The sequence below is a fragment of the Macrobrachium nipponense genome, chromosome 24 (genome assembly GCF_015104395.2).
Source record: "Macrobrachium nipponense isolate FS-2020 chromosome 24, ASM1510439v2, whole genome shotgun sequence".
In the NCBI taxonomy this organism is placed as follows: Eukaryota; Metazoa; Arthropoda; class Malacostraca; order Decapoda; family Palaemonidae; genus Macrobrachium; species Macrobrachium nipponense.
Window position 1 is genome coordinate 63060167 of NC_061091.1, and position 20415 is coordinate 63080581.

A 20415-nucleotide genomic window follows, 5' to 3' on the forward strand; every position below is an offset into this window, starting at 1 on the left:
CCCGCTGAGGTCTGGAAGGTTGGCACCTGGGGCCACCCTATCTATGGGGGAAATAATAATAATAAGCGGAGTAACCGAAACCTATTCCAGTACAGAGGAAGACGTGGGAAGAACAACGTCGTTTCAGACGACGGGTGAGAAATGCATCGATACAGGAAGGTGGAGAGAGAGAGAGAGAGAGAGAGAGAGAGAGAGAGAGAGAGGAAACAAAGGGGGTGCACGACGAACAGAAAAGGGACAGGTCAGTGAAGGCTTGGTAGAAGAACAGTATGTGGAGGACAAGAATAACCCACGAGGATAAAGTAAAGGAAGAGATCAGAAGGGATTCAGCAACATAATAATAATAATAATAATAATAATAATAATAATAATAATAATAATAATAATAATAAAAATAACAGCCCACTGAAATAGTGACGCCATTGATATGAATTAACAAGGGAACAAGAGTAGATTTAATAACAACAACAACAGAACGACATAATAAATGAGACACATGACTGAGTACTTGACAGAGGAAGAGCAGTGTTTAGTTCAACAGGGAGTGGCGCACAATTTGTGCTCATTGTGCAAAGAGAAAAAGCCCCATGCGACATGCACAGATTTATTTAGTGCTTACAGAATGGACAGATGCAATGAGATGCTAATGCATATGTCACCTGTATCAGAGAAGGTTTATAATTTAATAATGGGAATAGGTGATCAAGCCAACGTAAAGTCAGGGGGGGGAAGGGGGGGGGGGGGGGGGGCAATCCGGTACTGGTGCAAGTTTGAGGGATATAAAGCAAATTTTTGAATGAAATTTGCAATGGCTGCTGCCTGCAGACAAAAGCATGTAACTGGCAGCGAGGAGAAGCTGCGTAAACTGACAGAACTCCAACGAATTTGTCTAAGAATATTTGCATGTTTATTATTATTACTATCATTATTATTATTATTATTATTTATTTCCGTAGATGAAACCTATTTACAAGGAACAAGTTACCCAGGGGCCACTGACTTGAAACTCAAGCTTCCAAAGAATGTTGGTTGCAACCTCCAACCGCAGAACCCACACGGCAGCAGGAACTGACCATGATACAGAGCCAGAGCGGGTTCGCGTCTCTCCGGCCGCGCGAACCCGCAATATCTGAGAGTGGCATTTCACGACACTAACCACCATACCAGAGGACCATCATACAAAGAAAATGGAAGCCAGAAAGATTGGGCGAACTACGTTAACATCTGACAGCAGGAGAGTGGAGACAGACGACTCACAAAGGCATTTCCTCGAGTAAATTTTAAAAGAAAATGTTGCAATAAAAAGTGGAAGAACAGACGCAGCTGACTCATGAGCGACACTTGAACGAGTAAATGTTACGATAAAGGTAGAATGAAATGCAGATGAATAATATATAGTCGGTCAGGCATAACACACACAGACAGCTCTGCTCAAGGTCTGGCATAGTATGTGTCACGTGAAGCAATGCCTAAAGAATAAGGACGTATTACACAGGTCATTCTCCTTTACACCAAAGGCCAAGTGTTGGGACCTATGTGGTCATTCAGCGCTGAAAGGAAAACTGAGAGTAAAGGAGGTTTTAAAGGTTAATAGGAGTGAAGCTTCGCAGCTGCACTATGAACCCATTGTTAGAAGTAGGTGGAACGTAAGATGTTAGAGAAAGAATATGAACGGAGGTTTAGTTAAAGGAATGAAAGGAGTTGCAGCTAGGGGCCGAAGAGACGCTATCTACAGTGCACTGCGTGAGGTGCACTGATGGCACTAACACCCCTAAAGGGGTAGAAAGTGAAATGTGTAAAAAATAACTAAGCGTCCTCGTAGCAATAGCTATCAACGTCGAATGGACGAAATAAGTAGACATAACTGAATGATGCATCAACAAAGGTATCTGATGAAATGACAGAGCAGAGGTCAGCAGTGGTTTGGTCACACAGGCAAGATATAATTTGGTGGAAAGGTAAGGGTGGGGGGGAGGTTAGTTATGGCCTAACAGATGACAGAAAAGTCAAGACGAACTGGTCTTACTTTTTACAAAGTCTAGGAGTGACCGTGTGATAGCGTAGAAAAATAGCGAAGAACGTGGTAAATGTAATGTTTCTGCAGATCTATGAATCGTCTGGTAGTGTGGATCAACTCAGTACACAGGATTCACCTTGATTCTAAAGTTAGAAGATAATTATGACAAGGGTGGTTATGTTTTCCTCTGAAACCATTTCTTTGAACGAAAACTGCGTATTTGCTTATCAATAAATGGCGAGAAGTAAATAAAATCCCTGTACGACAGACCTTAAAAAAAATTGGGCAAATTTCTCTAACATGCACCCACTAACAGCTAAGTTCGTTCCTAGGTTCTAGTGTCCCAATTAAGAGAAGTATAAAGAAGAATCTCTCGCTATACCCTCACTATAGGACGTCTCTCTCTCTCTCTCTCTCTCTCTCTCTCTCTCTCTCTCTCTCTCTCTCTCTCATTAACCAAAAGATGAGTTTGTCTTTTGTCTGCCTTCATAAGGATCCGACTCAACTAATAGTTGCTCAATATCAAAATATGCATCAGACATACTATTCATAAATGCTGTACCTATGGGCCACTCAAGCAAAATGTGCAAGTCACTTTTCACTGTAAAATTCGTTCTAACCTTTTCCATTTGCTGTGGTTTAAAAGGTCAAATTTCGGCACAAGTGTCAACAACAACAACAACAACAACAACAATAATAATAATAATAATAATAATAATAATAATAATAATAATAATAATAATAATAATAATAATAATAATAATAATAATAATAATAAGGTAGACCTTCGCAGTAACGTGAACTGCTGAGTCAGCAAAATCTACGAAGTAAGACGTCAATTCCCCACTCTTACACACACGGAAAATGAGAGGCATATTTCGTAAAAATCCACAAAAATCACCGAGTGTTGTCCAATGCCTTCTGACATTTGCATTACCAAACCACCTTAGATTTTATTATCTAATCAATATGACACTGAAGACACTTATTATATATAACACAACAAGGACTTCAAGTCAGTATCTGAAAGGCCGATATGAATCGTACAACCCAACAACCCGTCAATCATTCACGGTCGCCAATCCGTAAATAAAAAGCTTGGTTGAATAATAACAAAGCACACAAATAAAATAAACAAGACGTGAAAACACCGCACTCTTACTCATATTACCCGTTGCTTCATTCACTTTTTTTTTAAAGAATATTTCTTTGAACAGAGGTTCATTTTTTCATGTGGTCTTCCATTCGTCAAGGCGTCTTTCACTCGTCCATTCAAACAGTTCTTCATTTTTTCACAGTCTCTGTCACTCGGCATTCACTGCTGCTTCATTTTTCACGGCATCTCTCACTGCTGCCTCGAGATAAACACTTGATCAATCTGATTATTCGTTTTTTCACACCGACGTTCACTCAATCGAGATGTCTCGTGGATGAAATCGCCTGACAGCAGTGAAATTAAAGGCTTATTTGAGTTGGTTCTGGGCAAGGATGCTAGTGTAGGATTCTACTAATAAATAAATAAATAAATAAATAAGTAAATAAATCACAATTCCTGGGTAGCAGAAATCGTAATACATAATTGGGGATATGATTAAACATTTCTCTCTCTGGGCAGAGTAAGATAACTAAGTTTTTTTTATATATATTATTAAGGTCTACACGCGTGTGAGATTAGACCAAGGTCTTGAAATGAAATAAAAAACTTTAATGTAGAATCTATTAGAGAGAGAGAGAGAGCGAGAGAGGAGAGAAGGAGAGAGGGAATGGAGAGAGAGAGAGCAGAGATAGAGAGAGAGAGAGAGAGAGAGAGAGAGAGAGAGAGAGAGAGAGAGAGAGAGAGAGAGAGAGAGTAAACATGATGTAGTACATGAAAAACCGCTTCGGGAGGAAAGAAATCGATACGGGTGCAGCCAATAAAATATATGTAAATGTAGGTCTAGTCGCAAACTAAAGCCTATATCAACATTACTTATAATATATATATATATATATATATATATATATATATATATATATATATATATATATAACACGATCTCAGCAATTTACTTTTTCGTAGCATGTCACACGAACTCAAGGAAACACTCGAGAACAATAATACACACATACACACGTACATATACACAGAGCCGAAGAATAAATGCATACATGTCTATATGAACACCGAAGACAAAAGGTATGGCATAAAAATATTCTTTAGTTCATTCAAAAATATTCTTTAGTCTATTTAACAATATGCTTAAGCCCATTTAAAATAAGTCTGTAATCCATTTGAAAATATCCTTCAGTCGATTTCAAAACCAAAGACCACGTATTACTATATACTAATAAAAATACTTAGACCCATCATTTTGTACACGCACAAACTACCCTTACCCGCCACAAATCAGCACATTCTTTCCATGTCCACAGCTACACCTAAAGTACAATAATATCTTCCATTACCATCATTCGCACACAAACACACACACGCAACCACAAACACCCGCAGAAACAAACCTACTACTACACCTGCACACCAAGTTACTCACCCGATGAGTGAGTGAGTCTACTACGAGAGGTGGGAACGGAATGCCGTGGCCGGGTGACTGCATGTGTAAATACGTCGGGCTTGTATTACGATTGTGTGTACTACAGCGGCATAAGTGCTTTGGTTAGTCCTCCCGCGGAAAGAGAGAGAGAGAGAGAGAGAGAGAGAGAGAGAGAGAGAGAGAGAGTGGGGGGACAGAGGGAGAGGGAGCAAAAGGGTGAAAGGAGGGGAGAGAGCCTGGGGGTAACGGACCCCCCTCCCACTCTCCCTTCCCGGGTGAAGAAGACAATCTCTCTCTCTCTCTCTCTCTCTCTCTCTCTCTCTCTCTCTCTCTCGTGCTGATAATCATTTTACCGTAAGCGCTTTAATCACTTCTAAAGATTGGGTTTTTAAAGTCAGACGTGGAAGAAGTCGACATGGACGTGTGTGTGTGGTGTGTGTGTGTAAGTCTCTTCCCCTCGGTAGGATGTGTGGATCGGACAAAGAGTGTCACTGTTTTTAGTGCCACTCACAACCACAACCTGCAAACGAGAGAGAGAGAGAGAGAGAGAGAGAGAGAGAGAGAGAGAGAGAGAGAGAATTTCTCACATTTACAATGAAGAACCAAGCTAGGCTAGCGATACCGACTCTCACGACAAAGAGCAACAAAGGTCAAGGTCGTAAAATTCTTACTACTACTACTACTACGACTACGACTACTACTACTACTACTACAGACACTTGACACTTAGTTACAGCAATGAGACTATATCTTCGGTTCCGTTCTAAGAGAGAGAGAGAGAGAGAGAGAGAGAGAGAGAGAGAGAGAGAGAGAGAGAGAGAGAGAATATTCGTGCAATTACTGGTGCTATAGTAAGACACTCGACACTATGTTAAATCACTGGCGATATTACCGGCACTTAAGGCTTGATCTTTTTCCTGTCTTCACAACGAGAGAGAGAGAGAGAAGAGAGAGAGAGAGACTCAATACCATTCTGACGAAGGGCATACCTGGTCAGGAGGGCGGCGGGGGCTTGTGCCTTCTGACGATACGTCGTGGAGGAGGTGATGACGACGATGACAATGACTTTAGTCGAAGGCGAAAACACTGACAGTGAATGAGGTGAGGTTTCCGTTTGTGTGCGTGCGTGCGTGCGTGCGCGCAGTGTAATTCTGTTGATGGTGAGGGCCCGGCCCTACACACACCACACTTGCCCGTTTCGGTGGCGATAAGAGAGCGGGGCGTCGCGATAGTGATAGCAGAAAGCAGTTTCAAGTGTAGTAGTACTATTAGTAGTAGTACTATTAAAGGAATTCCATCTAAGTGAGGTATTACGCTGACAAGTGTGTTTGTGTGTGTGTCTGTTTTTTAAAGGAGATTTTAAGCCTGAATTTCGGATTAAAATTAATATTTCACTATGGCCAAGTGTACTATGTTATTTTTCTTTTTTTATATAATACTGTTCAGGTGTAGTATGAGGGATGGATGTATAGGAAACAAAGAGCTTCGTTTATGGACTGGGCTTTTTAGCTTGTAGTGGCGACTATTTGCCCACACCGATAGTCTCCGAGTAGTAAGATAGTATTGGTGGTGTGTTATAGGTGGGCGTGTATGTTCAGCCCCGCCACTAGCCACTAGAGCCCGGTTACTACTACTCACACCGTCTCCACCTCCTGTGCACCACCCTTCTATTCAACCTCCCCCTCACCCCTCACCCGGCAAAAGGCACCCCTCACTCACCTCCCCTTCCCCTTCCCCTCCCGCCTCTCTCTCCTCCTACTCCTCCAACATTCTCTCCCTCTCTCTCTCATTTACTCCACGGCACCCTCCAATAGGGGGTAGGACTAGGCTTCCCCAATGGGTTCCCTCCCTCACTCACCCTGCTGTTGCTGCTGGTGCCTCTGCTGCTGCTGCTGCTGCTCTCTCTCTCTCTCTCTCTCTCTCTCTCTCTCTCTCTCTCTCTCTCTCTCTCATTTACTCAACAGCCCCCTCCCGGGAAAACTACCCCCAACGCTACAAATGTACGTACATACGTACGCAGAGAGAGAGAGAGAGAGAGAGAGAGATCCTAAATTGCACCTCCTCTTTTTCATTGTGCCCCTTACCAGGGGCTCAGGCCAAACCCCTTCCTTACCCAGTACCCAAAAAACAAAGCAGCAAAGCTTTCTAGTTCCTTGTAATCTTTAGTAAACTCAAGTAGAGAAGCCTTCATTGACCACACTTGTAAGATAGAACTATGACTAAATCAATAAATTGGCGTCGCGGGGTTTTTCAGAGAGAGAGAGAGAGAGAGAGAGAGCCGCAGGGCGCATGCGCAATCCCGCCACCGCCAAACCCGCCAGCCTCTCATTGACACAGCCGGGGACACTCGCATCAACAATTTCTCTGGACTTGGTTCGAAAGTCAGTGTGCAGACGGTGCTCCCGCCGAACGCTACATTCAGACGAGGGACGAGACGCTGCGAAAAAGCGCGCGGAAACCAGAGCAACGTAAAGTGTCCGAGATGAGTTGGGGTGGAGGCCATAAGGCTCAGAGTATCTCGGCGAGGCAAGCGTCGGAAGGCCCTTATGGAGGAGGCAAAGGCGGCCAGCACACACACGCGATCAATAGCGTAGCCTAGAGAGAGTATGAATGTTGTACTCTAAACTTACTACGTATCCCCCATTCTCCCCCTCCCCCTCTTTCTCTCTCGATATCCCCCACCCCCTTCTCTCTCTCTCTCCCTCCAGACCAGCAAAACCAAAGTAGGGAGGGAGATGGGGGATATCATGGAGAGAAAGGGGGTCTACTATCGGCCTAGCCTTCTTAAACCGAACCCACCCCCTCCTCCCATCGGGGACACACAGACATACTAACGCACACTTGCCTTCCAATTTGTACAATACCTTCAAAAGATGATCTTGACAATCGATAAGCCATAAAAACGTCACTTCACACTGTATTGACAGATTAGACGATTTATAAAAAACAAAATACTGTTACTCAATTTCTTGAGACAGGTGAAACAACCATAGGCGCAAAAAGCTTTCACAAGATTTGCAGCTTCCTTCATCAAAGGTGCATCAACCCCCTTGCAACCACACTGCGCCACTCACCTCTATCTTACCACTGTAATCTTGGATGTTACAGCCCTTCCTTCACTGCAATCTATCCAGCTCTTGCTATGTCTTCCTCCTCTTCTGCCTCCTAAGCATCCCGATTTTTTTTTTCTTGCTAACCTCTCGTTCTCCATTTTTCTGAATGACTAAACCATCTCAAAACACTGGTTTATCCTTTCATCAATACTAACCAATCTGCCACTTCTCAATTTCTCAATCCACATATACTGTAAAATACTGTTCTTTTTAACAGGCTTCAAATTGTTTCTCCCATTCACATTTAACATATGAAATCAAAATACTTCAATTCCATAAAGTAGAATTGGCTCAGCAATTTCTTGATATATTCCCACCTTGATTTTCATAAACATTGTAAGTCTACCAGACCTCTTGTACATGACCAGCTACCTTTGCTGCTTTACCAGTTTTCTCATTCCATTCATTATACCAGCTTCTACACACCTATGCAAATTAACAGCTTACGTTCAAACATAAACAATATCGACTGCTCAATCTTCATGGTTTTCATTTTCCTTGTAAACCTCTGCAGTAGTTTCTGAAGTTTATGACGTCAGATGCGCTTTGAAGAATTAATATCATTATATAAATAACCGATAAAATATTACCACCCAATAACTGCCTTGAAAGGGGCAGTTCATTATCCTACTCCAACGTGTATTTGTGTTGTAGCATATAGGAAGTAAAATTTTTATGTTTAAAAGATAGAAGGTTCAATGTTTTTTTAGCAGATAGTTCACACCTTTTTTTTTTTGCAGATACGAAGTTCAATTTTTTCTTTTTAGCAGACAGGATATTCAATTTAAGATCATTATAGCAACTAGGATAGACCGAGTTATCCAAATAACAGTTATCATAATCATCGCTTGCTACGCAGAGGACTTCTGTGACACTGTGCCACTCAAGTCTTTCCGAAGTCAAATTTCTGTTCATACTTGGCCGGACGGTGCCAAATTTCCGTTCATACATGGCCGGGCATTGTCAAATTTCCGTTCAGACTTGGCCGGGCAGTATCAAATTTCTGTTCAGACTTGGCCAGACGGTGACAAATTTCCGTTCGGACTTTGCCAGATGGTGTCTAATTTCCGTTCAAACTTGGCTGGACGGTGACAGATTTCCCTTCAGACTTGGCCAGACGGTGTCAAATTTCCTTTCAGACATTGCCAGAAGGTGTCAAATTTCCTTTCAGACATGGCTGGACGGTGTCAAATTTCCTTTCACACATGGCCGGACTGTGTCAAATGTCCTTTCAGACATGGCCAGACGGTGTCGAATTTCCTTTCAGACATGGCTAGACGGTGTCAAATTTCCTTTCGAACATGGCCAGACGGTGACAAATTTCCTTACAGACATTGCCGGACGGTGTCAAATTTCCTTTCAGACATGGCCGGACGGTGCCAAATTTTCTTTCAGACATGGCCAGACGGTGCCAAATTTTCATTCAGACTTGGCCGGACGTGTCAAATTTCCGTTCAAACTTGGCCGGACAGTGTCAAATTTCCATTCAGACTAAGCCGGGCGGTGTCAAATTTCTGTTCAGACTTGGCCGGGCGGTGCCAAATTTCCTTTCAGACATGGCTGGAAGGTGTCAAATTTCCGTTCAGACTTGGCCAGGTGATTCAAATTTCTGTTCAGACTTGGCCGGAGGGTAACACATTTCCTTTCAGACTTGGCCGGACAGTGTCAAATTTTCGTTCAGACTTGGCTGGCTGGTGAGAAATTTCCCTTCAGACTTGGCCAGATGGTGTCAAATTTCTGTTCAGACTTGGCCGGACCATGACAAATTTCTGTTCAGACTTGGCCGGACGGTGTCAAATTTCCATTCAGACATGGCTGGACGGTGACAAATTTCCGTTCAGACATGGCTGGACAATGTCAAATTTCCGTTCAGACATGGCCAGATGGTGCCAAATTTCCATTCAAACTTGGCCGGACGGTGTCAAATTTCCGTTCAGACTTGGCCAGATGGTGAAAAATTTCCGTTCCGACATGGCTGGACAGTGTCAAATTTCCTTTCAGACATGGCCAGACTGTGCCAAATCTCCTTTCAGACATGGCCGGACGGTGTCAAATTTCCTTTCAGACATGGCTGGACGGTGTCAAATTCCCTTTCAGACTTGGCCAGACGGTGTCAAATTTCTGTTCAGACATGGTCAGACGGTGCCAAATTTCCGTTCAGACATAGCCAGACGATGCCAAATTTCCATTCAGACTTGGCCGGACGGTGCCAAATTCCCTTTCAGACATGGCCGGACGGTGCCAAATTTCTGTTCAGACATGGCCGGACAGTGTCAAATTTCCTTTCAGATATGCCTGGACAGTGCCAAATTTCCTTTCAGACATGGCCAGACGGTGGCAAAGTTCCTTTCAGACATGGCCAGACAGTGCCAAATTTCCTTTCAGACATGGCCGGACAGTGCCAAATTTCCGTTCATGCTTGGCCGGTTGGTGTAAAATTTCCGGTCAGACTTGGCCGGACAGTGCCAAATTTTGTTTCAGACATTGCCAGACAGTGTCAAATTTCCGTTCAGACTTGGCCGGACGGTGCCAAATTTCCGTTCAGACTTAGCTGGAAGGTGACAAATTTCCGTTCAGACATGACCGGGCGGAGTCAAATTACCGTTCAGACTTGGCTGGACGGTGACAAATTTCCCTTCAGGCTTGGCTTGACAATGTCAAATTTCCGTTCAGACTTGGCCGGACGGTGCCAAATTTCCGTTCAGACATGGCTGGACTGTGCCAAATTTCCATTCAGACATGGCCGGACGGTGCCAAATGTCCGTCCATACTTGTCCTGATGGTGTCAAATTTCCATTCAGACATGGCTGGACGGTGCCAAATTTCCATTCAGACATGGCCAGACAGTGACGGTGCCAAATTTATGTTCAGACATGAGCGTTTCCTCTCCATCAAATGAAATCACATTTACAATATCATCATTCTTCGTTTGACAAATCCTCAAAAGTGAAGTAAAATATGATTGCAGTAAAAGTGCATTGCTGTCAAACTTCTCAGTTCCAGAGGTCCTTTGTTCCTCATTGTTGGACTGTGGAACAGCTTCCCTGAACTTCAAAAATTCAAGAGTAGATACAATGCATCACTACTCTAATGCTATTCTCCTTGCAATTTAATCATTTACTTACATCTTTATTTATCTATTTAGCTAATATTTCTCATTCGTCTGTTTTTCTAATGACTGACCTCTTCTGTATTTCCCTTTACCTTCTGTTATTTCTTTCGAACGAACACCATATTCTTCTGAAGCCTGAATTTTAAGTCAGTGGCCCTACGGTGGGCTTGTTCCACATGAATAGGGTCCATCTTCTAAATACGATTAATAATTATAATTGGGACAAACTCTACATCACGAGAAATCATTATATGTTCTACAGGGTCCACAATAATATAATTGTTCAGAGTGATTTCAAGTGTTCTAGTTTAGATGATTTTTTTTTTATTCTAAAGATTTATACGTGTATTTTCATGTAATTTTGTTGGGCCATATTGAAAAACCTTTAACTTTAATAACTGTATATGTTGTGGTCAATAAACTTCTATCTATTATTCTATCTATCCTGAATCGTGAGAAAAACATTTTTTTAAAAAATAGTGCATATTCGACAATTTGCTAAAACACGGACTCAGATAAAACAAAGGCATAGTTTTGGACAGACATAGTTATACAGTCCTTGAATCCAATGAGAAAGGAATTACGTAGTATGATATCTAGGGAAACAGGCATTGATTGATTGACTGATTCTGACCACCAAAACTGGCGTCTTATGTAGGTTATTGAAGCCGCTGAAAATTACTTGGAAAAATCATCCACTGTACACATTTGATTTGATTTATATATATATATATAATATATATATATATATATATATATATATATATATAATATATATATATATATATATATATATATATATATATATATATATATATATATAATATATATATATATATATATATATTACATAATATATATATATACATATATATTATATATATATATATATATATATATAATACATATACATATAATATATATATATATATATATATAATATATATATATATATATATATATATATATATATTCGGCATTATGCCAAGCACTGGGGCAACAAAGGCCATTCAGCGTTGAAACGGAAATTGATTGTAAAAGATTTGAAAGGTGTAACAGAAGGAAAACCTCAAAGCAGTTGCATTATGAAACAATTGTTAGGGGAGGGTGGACAGTAAGATGGAAGAGAGAGAATACGAAAGGAGGTAGAGTGAAAGGAATGAAAGTAGTTGCAGCAAGGGGCCAAAGGAACGCTGCACAGAACCTCACGTTATGCCTACATGGCACCGAATGAGGTGCACTGACAGCGCTACCACCGCTACGGGGTCCACTGTACACATAGCAGGTACCGATTCAACGGACAGGGGCCATTTAATGAAAAGTCATTTGCAGCTACGGAATTGAGCTTAGCTATTATTATTATTATCAATAATATCAAAATAGTTCAACCAGACCACTGAGCTGATTAACGGCTCTCATAAGCCTGGCCCGAAGGATAAAAATGAAATGGCGTACCACGTCCAAGCCACAGGCCAAGCACTGGGACTACTTGATAATACAAAAATGAAAATTTAAAAATAGATAAGGAAAAAGGCATATGCTTCCACACTAGACTACACCCACACATCAAATACATTTAATTACGTTTCCATCTTCACAAAAAAAATCAAATCAAACTTAGAATAAGTTAATATCTCTTCAATTCGGACTTTTATTTACTTATTTATTTATTTATTTATTAAATTCCCCGTGGGTTTTTGTATACTCCTAAATTACTTCATGTTTCATCAAATATTTTACTATTCCTCGTAAATACGAAATTTGGACAACTGAAAATGTCGTAGACTCTGATAAACTTACGACAATGGCCAATTTCCATAAGTCAATTGTGGTGAGTCGCAAAATGAGTTGAGTAGTGAACCTGACTATAGTAGATTCACATCAACTGCGCATCAGGTGTCTAGGGCAGTTCCCTTACGACGCTCCTGACTGGCTGTTGATAAGCCAACGACAGGGCTGGAAACTCATTCTCTCGAGAGAGTTCTCATAGGCAGGATGCATGTTCCTCCTCTCCTGAGGGATACGTCTTTCAAGAGTATCCCTCAGGAGAGGAGGAACATACATCCTGCCTATGTAAACTCTCGAGAGATAATGAGAGTTTCCAGCCCTGTCATTGGCTTATCAACAGCCAATCAAGAGCGTCGTTAAGGGACTGCCCTAGACATCAGATGCACGGTTGATGCGACTCTACTATAGTCACCTCATCTCAGAGACAGACGCTGAGGATCAAACACAGCGCAGCCTCCTCCCTTATCGACTGGAAACGGCACCTGTTCAAAAATTTAAGATTCGGTGGCCTCTTAACGTCTAGATTTCTCAAACTTTTAGTATTCTGTAACAGAAAACTACTGAGATGGCTGTTTGTCTGTCCGTCCGCACTTTTTCTGTCCGCCCTCACATCTTCAAAACTACTGAGGCTAGAGGGCTGCAAATTGGTATGTAGATCATCCACCCTCCAACCATTAAACACACCTAATTGCAGCCCTCTAGTCTCAGTCGTTTTTTGTTTTATGCAAGGTTTAAAATTAGCCAGGATCGTGTGTCTAGCATCCATGCCGTGGGTGAAAGTTTCATGGGCCGTGGCTGACGGATTCATACAGCATCATAGGCTGTAGAGAAAACTCGATTGCGCCAATTAACTTCGGCGCATTTTTTACTTGTTTAATGTTTAATATATATATATATATATATATATATATATATATATATATATATATATATACTACATACATACATACGTACATATGGCAATTCTCAGGAAAGACAGGATATCTAAATCTTTATCTTTTTACCCCTGGCAAAAAAAAAAAAAAAATCCCTCTCAATCTCTCTCCAAAATGGAAAAAAAAAATGGGTAGTTTAGTCATTTTCAATCTTTTAGCCCAACATATAAAACAGCGTAAAAGCTTTCTCTCTCTCTCTCTCTCTCTCTCTCTCTCTCTCTCTCTCTACCTCTCTCTCTCTCTTAAAAAAAACACATTTACAAATTGTTTGAACTTTCATCCCCCATAGCTAGCACCAGGCAAAGAGCCCCCCCCCCCCTCTCTCTCTCTCTCTCTCTCTCTCTCTCTCTCTCTCTCTCTCTCTCTCTCTCTCTCTCTCTCTGGCGAAAGCAAATCAATCAAAACCATGCAAACATCATCACAGCTTTTGGCTGTCATTATCGATCGTGGCGTTAGTTACGCATGTTCCCGACAACCGACGGTTCTCTCTCTCTCTCTCTCTCTATCTCTCTCTCTCTCTCTCTCTCTCTCTCCCTTTTTCCTTCGTCAACATACAGGCGAGATCGATAGACCATGTGCTATTGCTTGCCGTCACCTATGGCATCAATTCACACATACTTCAACAAAAGTTCCTAAATATATATATATATATATATATATCATATATATATATATATATATATATATATATATATAGAGAGAGAGAGAGAGAGAGAGAGAGAGAGAGAGAGAGAGAGAGAGAGAGAGAGAACGCACGCATTATTATATAACTATTCCCGAGGTAGAGTGAATTTGATATTAAACTACAGCTTTAGCTTAATGTTTTTGAATAAAAAACAAAAGTCACGGTGTCGTGATAAAAATAAAAATTCATATATATATATATATATATATATATATACATATACATATATATATATACACACACACACATATATATATATATATATATATATATATATATATATATATATATAGAGAGAGAGAGAGAGAGAGAGAGAGAGAGAGAGAGAGAGAGAGAGAGACCTTACAGACCTTACATCTTGTTCGGGTTGCCCCAGGTCCCTCAGTGTGAGGCACCTCTAATGTCTACCAGAGAGTTGCTAGTACATCTTCCGGTATATTTTGCATCTTCCAATCTTGGATGGTCTGGGATGCAGTTTAGATATTTGTCGAGCTTATTTTCTTAAACACATCTACGCTCAGTCCTGATATATTCCTCAGATGAGCTGGCAACGCATTGAATAGACGCTGCATTATCGATGCTGGTGTGTAGTGGATTAATGTCATGTGTGCTTTCCTTATTTTTCCTGGTATAGTTTTGGGCACTATTAATCTACCTCTGCTTGCTCTTTCTGATATTTTTAGTTCCATGATATTTTCTGCTGTTCCTTCTATCTGTTTCCATGCCTAAATTATCATGTAGCGTTCTCTTCTCCTTTCTAGACTATATAATTTTAAGAATTGTAGTCTTTCCCCAGTAGTCAAGGTCTTTAAACTTCTTCTATTCTAGCTGTAAAGGACCTTTGTACACTCTCTATTTGTGCAATATCCTTTTGATAGTGTGGGTACCATATCATATTGCAATATTCAAGTGGACTACGAACATGTTTTATAAAGCATAATCATGTGTTCAGCTTTTCTTGTTTTGAAGTGCCGTAACAACATTCCCATTTTTGCTTTACATTTTGCCAACAGAGTTGCTATTTGATCATTGCATAACTGTTTCCTATTCATCATCACACCAAGGTCTTTAACTGCTTCCTTATTGTGATTGTCTCATTATTAGGTCCCTTATATGCATATAGCTTTCTTTCTCTGTCTCCATAATTTATTGATTCAAATTTATCAGAGTAAATACCATCCTCCATTTACCTCTGCCCAATCATAGAGTTTGTTAAGGTCTCTTTGTAGAGCGTTCCTATCTTCATCACAAGTAATTTCTCTACTTATTATTCTTGTGTCATCTGCGAAAACTACTCACTACCGAATCCTTAACATTATTGTCTATGTCTTCAATCATAATAACAAACAGTATTGCAGCTAACACCGTACCTTGCGGCACACCGGATATTACCTTGGCTTCATCCGATTTCTCGTCGTTTGCAATAACTATCTGTTTTCTGTTGTGTAAAAATTCTTTTAACCATCTTCCTACTTTATCCACGATATTGTGTTTTCTAATTTTCTTCGCTAATATATATGGTCTACTTTGTCAAAAGTTTTTGCAAAGTCTAAATAAACCACATCTGTTTCATTTCCGCTTTTCATATTTTTGAATATGTTCTCACGGTGGACTAACAGTTGGGTTTGTGTACTTTTTCCGGGTACGAAACCATGTTGTCCTTTATTAAACAAATTATTTTTTATTAAATGTTTCATAATATTTTTCTTCATTACCCTTTCATACACTTTCATAATATGTGATGTTAGACTCACAGGCCTATAATTACTTGCCTCTAGTCTTGATCCACTTTTGAAAGTAGTGGTAAATATATGCTAATTTGTGCTCATCATAAATCTTGCCTGTATCTACACTTTGTCTTAATAATATTGCAAGTGGCTTTGCGATAGAATGAACTACTTTCTTTAACAAAATAGCAGGAATTCCATCAGGCCCTGCAGCAGCTCCATTTTTAATTTCATTAATTAGCCTGCACAATATCAGCTTCATTAATATCTATGTCAGCTAAATATTCACTATTTTCATCCCTTACTTCTATATCATTATCTTCATTATCTATTCTAGGGGTGAATTCTCTCTTATATCGTTCTGCCAGTATGTTGCAAATTTCCTTTTTTTCATTCGTTAAATCCCTCCCTTCAATTCTTAGAGGGCCTATTTCTATTCTTCTTTTATTCATCTTCTTCGCAAATATGAGTATAATAGTTTTGGGATTTTGCTTGATATTTAATAGGGTTTTTTCTTCCAAGTCCCGTTTTTCATTTTCTTTTGATTGTATAAAATCCTTTTTTTTGTTTGCATTTTCTATCTTACTTTTTAGTTCTATAACTTTCCATGCATTTTTTTTTTTTTTGCTAGACCTTTTTTCCACTTTCTGATTTTCTGGAACAAGATCCTTCTGTCTCTTGGTATGCATGACTGATGTTTACTTTTCTTCTTCGGTATATATTTATCCACTATTTTCTCTAATATTTTATATAATATCTCCGTATTTACCTTTGTCATCACTTACGAAAATATTATCCAATCTTTGTTTAATTCTTCATTTATTTCTGACCATTTTATATTTTTACTGTAGAAGTTGTATTTTCCATATCTTCCCACTTTTTCATTTCTTGCTTATCTGTTTTCACTTGCTTTGGAATGGACTGTTAATCTATGACATTATGGTCTGAAATACTCGCATTATAAACTATTATTTCTTTAACATAATTCATCTCGTTCACAAATACTAGGTCTAAAAGTATTTTCCTTTCTTGTTGGCAGGTGATTTATTTGTTGAATGTTGATCTAGTAGCATATCTAATAGCTTTTTCGAATTTCCTCTTATCTTCTGCACTACTATTACTCTTTTCTTTTTTTATATGTATAAGTACATCCACAATCTCCTATTCGTTCTTTCCAGTCTACGAAAGGAAAGTTGAAGTCTCCAGATAGGAGAATAGTCCAGTCCTTGTGATTTCTACATATATCATCCAATTTACTGATTGATTTACTGATAAAAGTTGATCTGGCGTCACAACTGCAAAGACACGGGTGCCGCAAATAAATTATTATAATCAGCATTCACGAAAATAGTATGATAAAAAAAAATAAACAGTTCTAGTCCCTGCAACAAAACATTTAGCAGGGAATCAAAACCTTAGATATCTGGTGTCGGCACCTAGGTCATCATCGCCAAGTTTAAACGCACTAAACAATTAAAGTCTAACGTATATGAAAAATTTTCGATTTTTTATTTGATTTACATAGATTTTTGGCATTATGCCAAGCACTGGGGCACCTAATGCCATTCAGCGCTGAAACGGAAATTGAAAGTAAAAGGTTTGAAAGGTGTAACAGGAGGAAAACCTCTAATCAGAATATGAACGGTGTTACAGTAAAAGGAATGAAAGTAGTTGCAGCTAGGGGCCGAAGGGACGCTCCAAAGAACCTTAAGAAATGCCTACATTGCACCAAATGAGGTGCACTGACGGCACTACCCCCCTACGGAGTGTATTTGAACTTGCCATCTTCACTGCAAGCCTCGGACTCTGCAACATATTCGGTTCATTAGTCATCAAATTTCTCACGAGTTATTTACATTACACAAGACCTACGTCAAGTATTAACTAAAGTAAATCTTTCGTATCAGCCCTACGAGAAGTAAGAATGTCAACTCACTCTCTAAATGTTAACGATAGATTGGAAAGAGACCCTCTTTTCAACACAGCGTTAAAAATGATTGGTGTACTCGTATTTGCTGAGTTTAACTTGTAGTATGTTTTTTTATTGTCTTCTTAACTGCTATTTTCGAAGTAACGGCAAGAAATACGTAATCAAGATGGCTGATGAGCCTTACTACAGTATAAATTCAGATGGATCAACCATAACTATGAAATCTGTAACAAATCTGACATTTGAGCCGAATCAAATAAACAAAACTCCATGTTAATCAAAATTCATTTACAATACACGAAAATAGATGTGGGTCTTGAATCCAAAACTCAGAAACTGTATGATCCATGCTCCATAAAAGCTACAGCTCTTCTATAGCGTAAGATCTTGGATTTCTCTTAAAGCTTCCTTGTTCCAATATTCCCATAGTCTAGCATCTTGATCCCACCCTACTCCTTCCCCCTGTTTCCTCTGGGCTAGAGAAAGACATTATGGTGGCTGATCCCCAATTACAAATAGGAAAGAACTGTAATAAAACTAAGAAAAAACACTTTCAAATTCATTCAGCGCGTTTTCTGACATTCATACGCACATAGTAACAACACAAACACACAAACATCAAACTAAACATAAAAAACGCGCTTGCGCAAACGGGAGTTTTATCCGGGTTTTCATTTCTGCTTTATCGTTACGTCGTAGCGTCGGGTGTGTGTGTGTGTGTGTGTGTGAAGCGACCGCGAGGATCTCCCCCAAACGAGGGTTAAATGATTGCACTTAAAGCTACTCTTTTTGTCACATGCACCGCTGTATTTGTTACGCCTCCCACTGCACTGTTAATGACGCAATAATTACGAGGGGCTGCTTGCTTCCGTATGCACGTGCAGAGTTAGAAACGCCAAAACTTTGCGAATCAATTTAGCACATTAAGGGGCGTTCACTGTCTAAATATAAATGTAAGTGAATAAATTTATTATGCACTGGGTGTAAGTGTATATTAAAAGAAGAAATTACAATTTTCTTTTTATTAAATAAAAAAATCTTTTCGGACTGTTACTCAGCTCGAGTCTCTCTGCCCCACTCTCTCAGTCTTGTGAGAGAGAGAGAGAGAGAGAGAGAGAGAGAGAGAGAGAGAGAGAGAGAGAGAGAGCAGAGAGAGAGAGAGGGGGGGGGGGGGGGGCGGGGGGGGGAATAGCACTTCCTCTCCATAAAATCGAGGGCTCAAACGCAACAGAGGGACAGGAAAACCTTCTACAAAAAGAAGTCATAGATACACGACCTGGCAGGTGGGGAGACAACGGCTGTAAGAAGACGATTTGAAATACAAAACGTCCAGATATAAAAAAAAAAAAAAAAAAAAAAAAAAAAAAGGGGGGAACGAAAGAAGGGGTGGAGCGAAATTCAGACGTGACTGAATAGAACAGAATATAGAACTGCCAAAGGCCAAGCGCTGGGGCCTATGAGATCATTCAGCGTTGAAATTGATAGCAAAAAAAGGTTTAAAAGGCGTAACAGGAGGAAAACCTCAAAGCAGTTGCACTATGAATCCATTGTCATTCCCAGGAGAGGGTGGAATATGAAATAGAAAAGAATATGAACGGAGTTACAGTAAAAGGAATGAAAGGATTGCAATTAGGGACGCTGCAAAGAACCATAAGTAATGCCTACAGTGCACCGCATGAGGTGCACTAACGCAACTAGCCACCTATGGGGGCAGAGGTGACTGAGAACTTCCCAAGTTCCTGAAAGCTGAAATTGGAGCAAACTGAAGATAAAGAAGTTGGACAGCTCGGTATGCAGAGACAGAGGGACGAGTAAAAGGCGGAAGGCAACACAGCTGGTAAACTTACGTGCTCTTGTCAAGAACCCTCGGTAAAGTTTGATTACAGTGCTCCATGCACAGTACCCAAGACAAGCACATGATTCAGAAGAGGTTCCTCTTTGTGCTCGTTTTTGCATGCAGGGAAACGGAAATAAAAGTGCGCGCGCGTGTGTGTATATATATATAATATATATATAATATACTATATATATATATATATATATATATATATACTATATATATATAAAAATTTATAAATACACACACACACATAGCCAAGCGATTTTTCATTATTTTCCTTCGTGGCAAAAACCTTTATTTATACATAGCATCACGTTTGTTCTATATACTTCGTGATCAAGTTATTGATATATATATAGATATATATATCTATATATAGATATCTATATATACAATTATATATAATTATATCTATATTATATATTAAACACACACACACACAATATACACCCACGCACGAAGGTTTTGACCAAACCCATACAACTCGGCCCCCCTTAAAAATAAAAAAATAAAATATAAAATAAAAAAATCCCGGACAGTCAGTCCGATTCAGCAATAGCAATTATCATCGTATTGCAGGAAAAAATAAATTCCCCCTATCGCCACTCCCCTCTTCCTCTGTTGCCATGGCAACATCACACACCTTATGCACTATGTGCCAAAATTCTCTCTCTCTCTCTCTCTCTCTCTCTCTCTCCTATGAAGTGACGATGGTATAGCAAGTCCACTGTCACTTT

At 39.8% G+C, this 20415-nt stretch overlaps 1 protein-coding gene across 6 annotated transcripts in view; it reads right to left on the reverse strand.

Moving 5' to 3' along the window:
* LOC135205679 (glucocorticoid-induced transcript 1 protein-like) overlaps positions 1-20415 on the reverse strand; it is a 379652-nt gene that overhangs the window by 125400 nt on the left and 233837 nt on the right. Inside the window, exon 1 of one of the 6 annotated variants that reach the window (XM_064236592.1) lies at positions 5538-6173. The exons of 4 other annotated variants lie outside the window; for them this stretch is intronic. The gene's annotated coding sequence lies outside the window, so the exon portion shown is untranslated. Of the gene's footprint in view, positions 1-4548; positions 4605-5537; positions 6174-20415 lie in introns of those variants that run through there. One more of the 6 variants, XM_064236594.1, reaches the window with a different exon arrangement.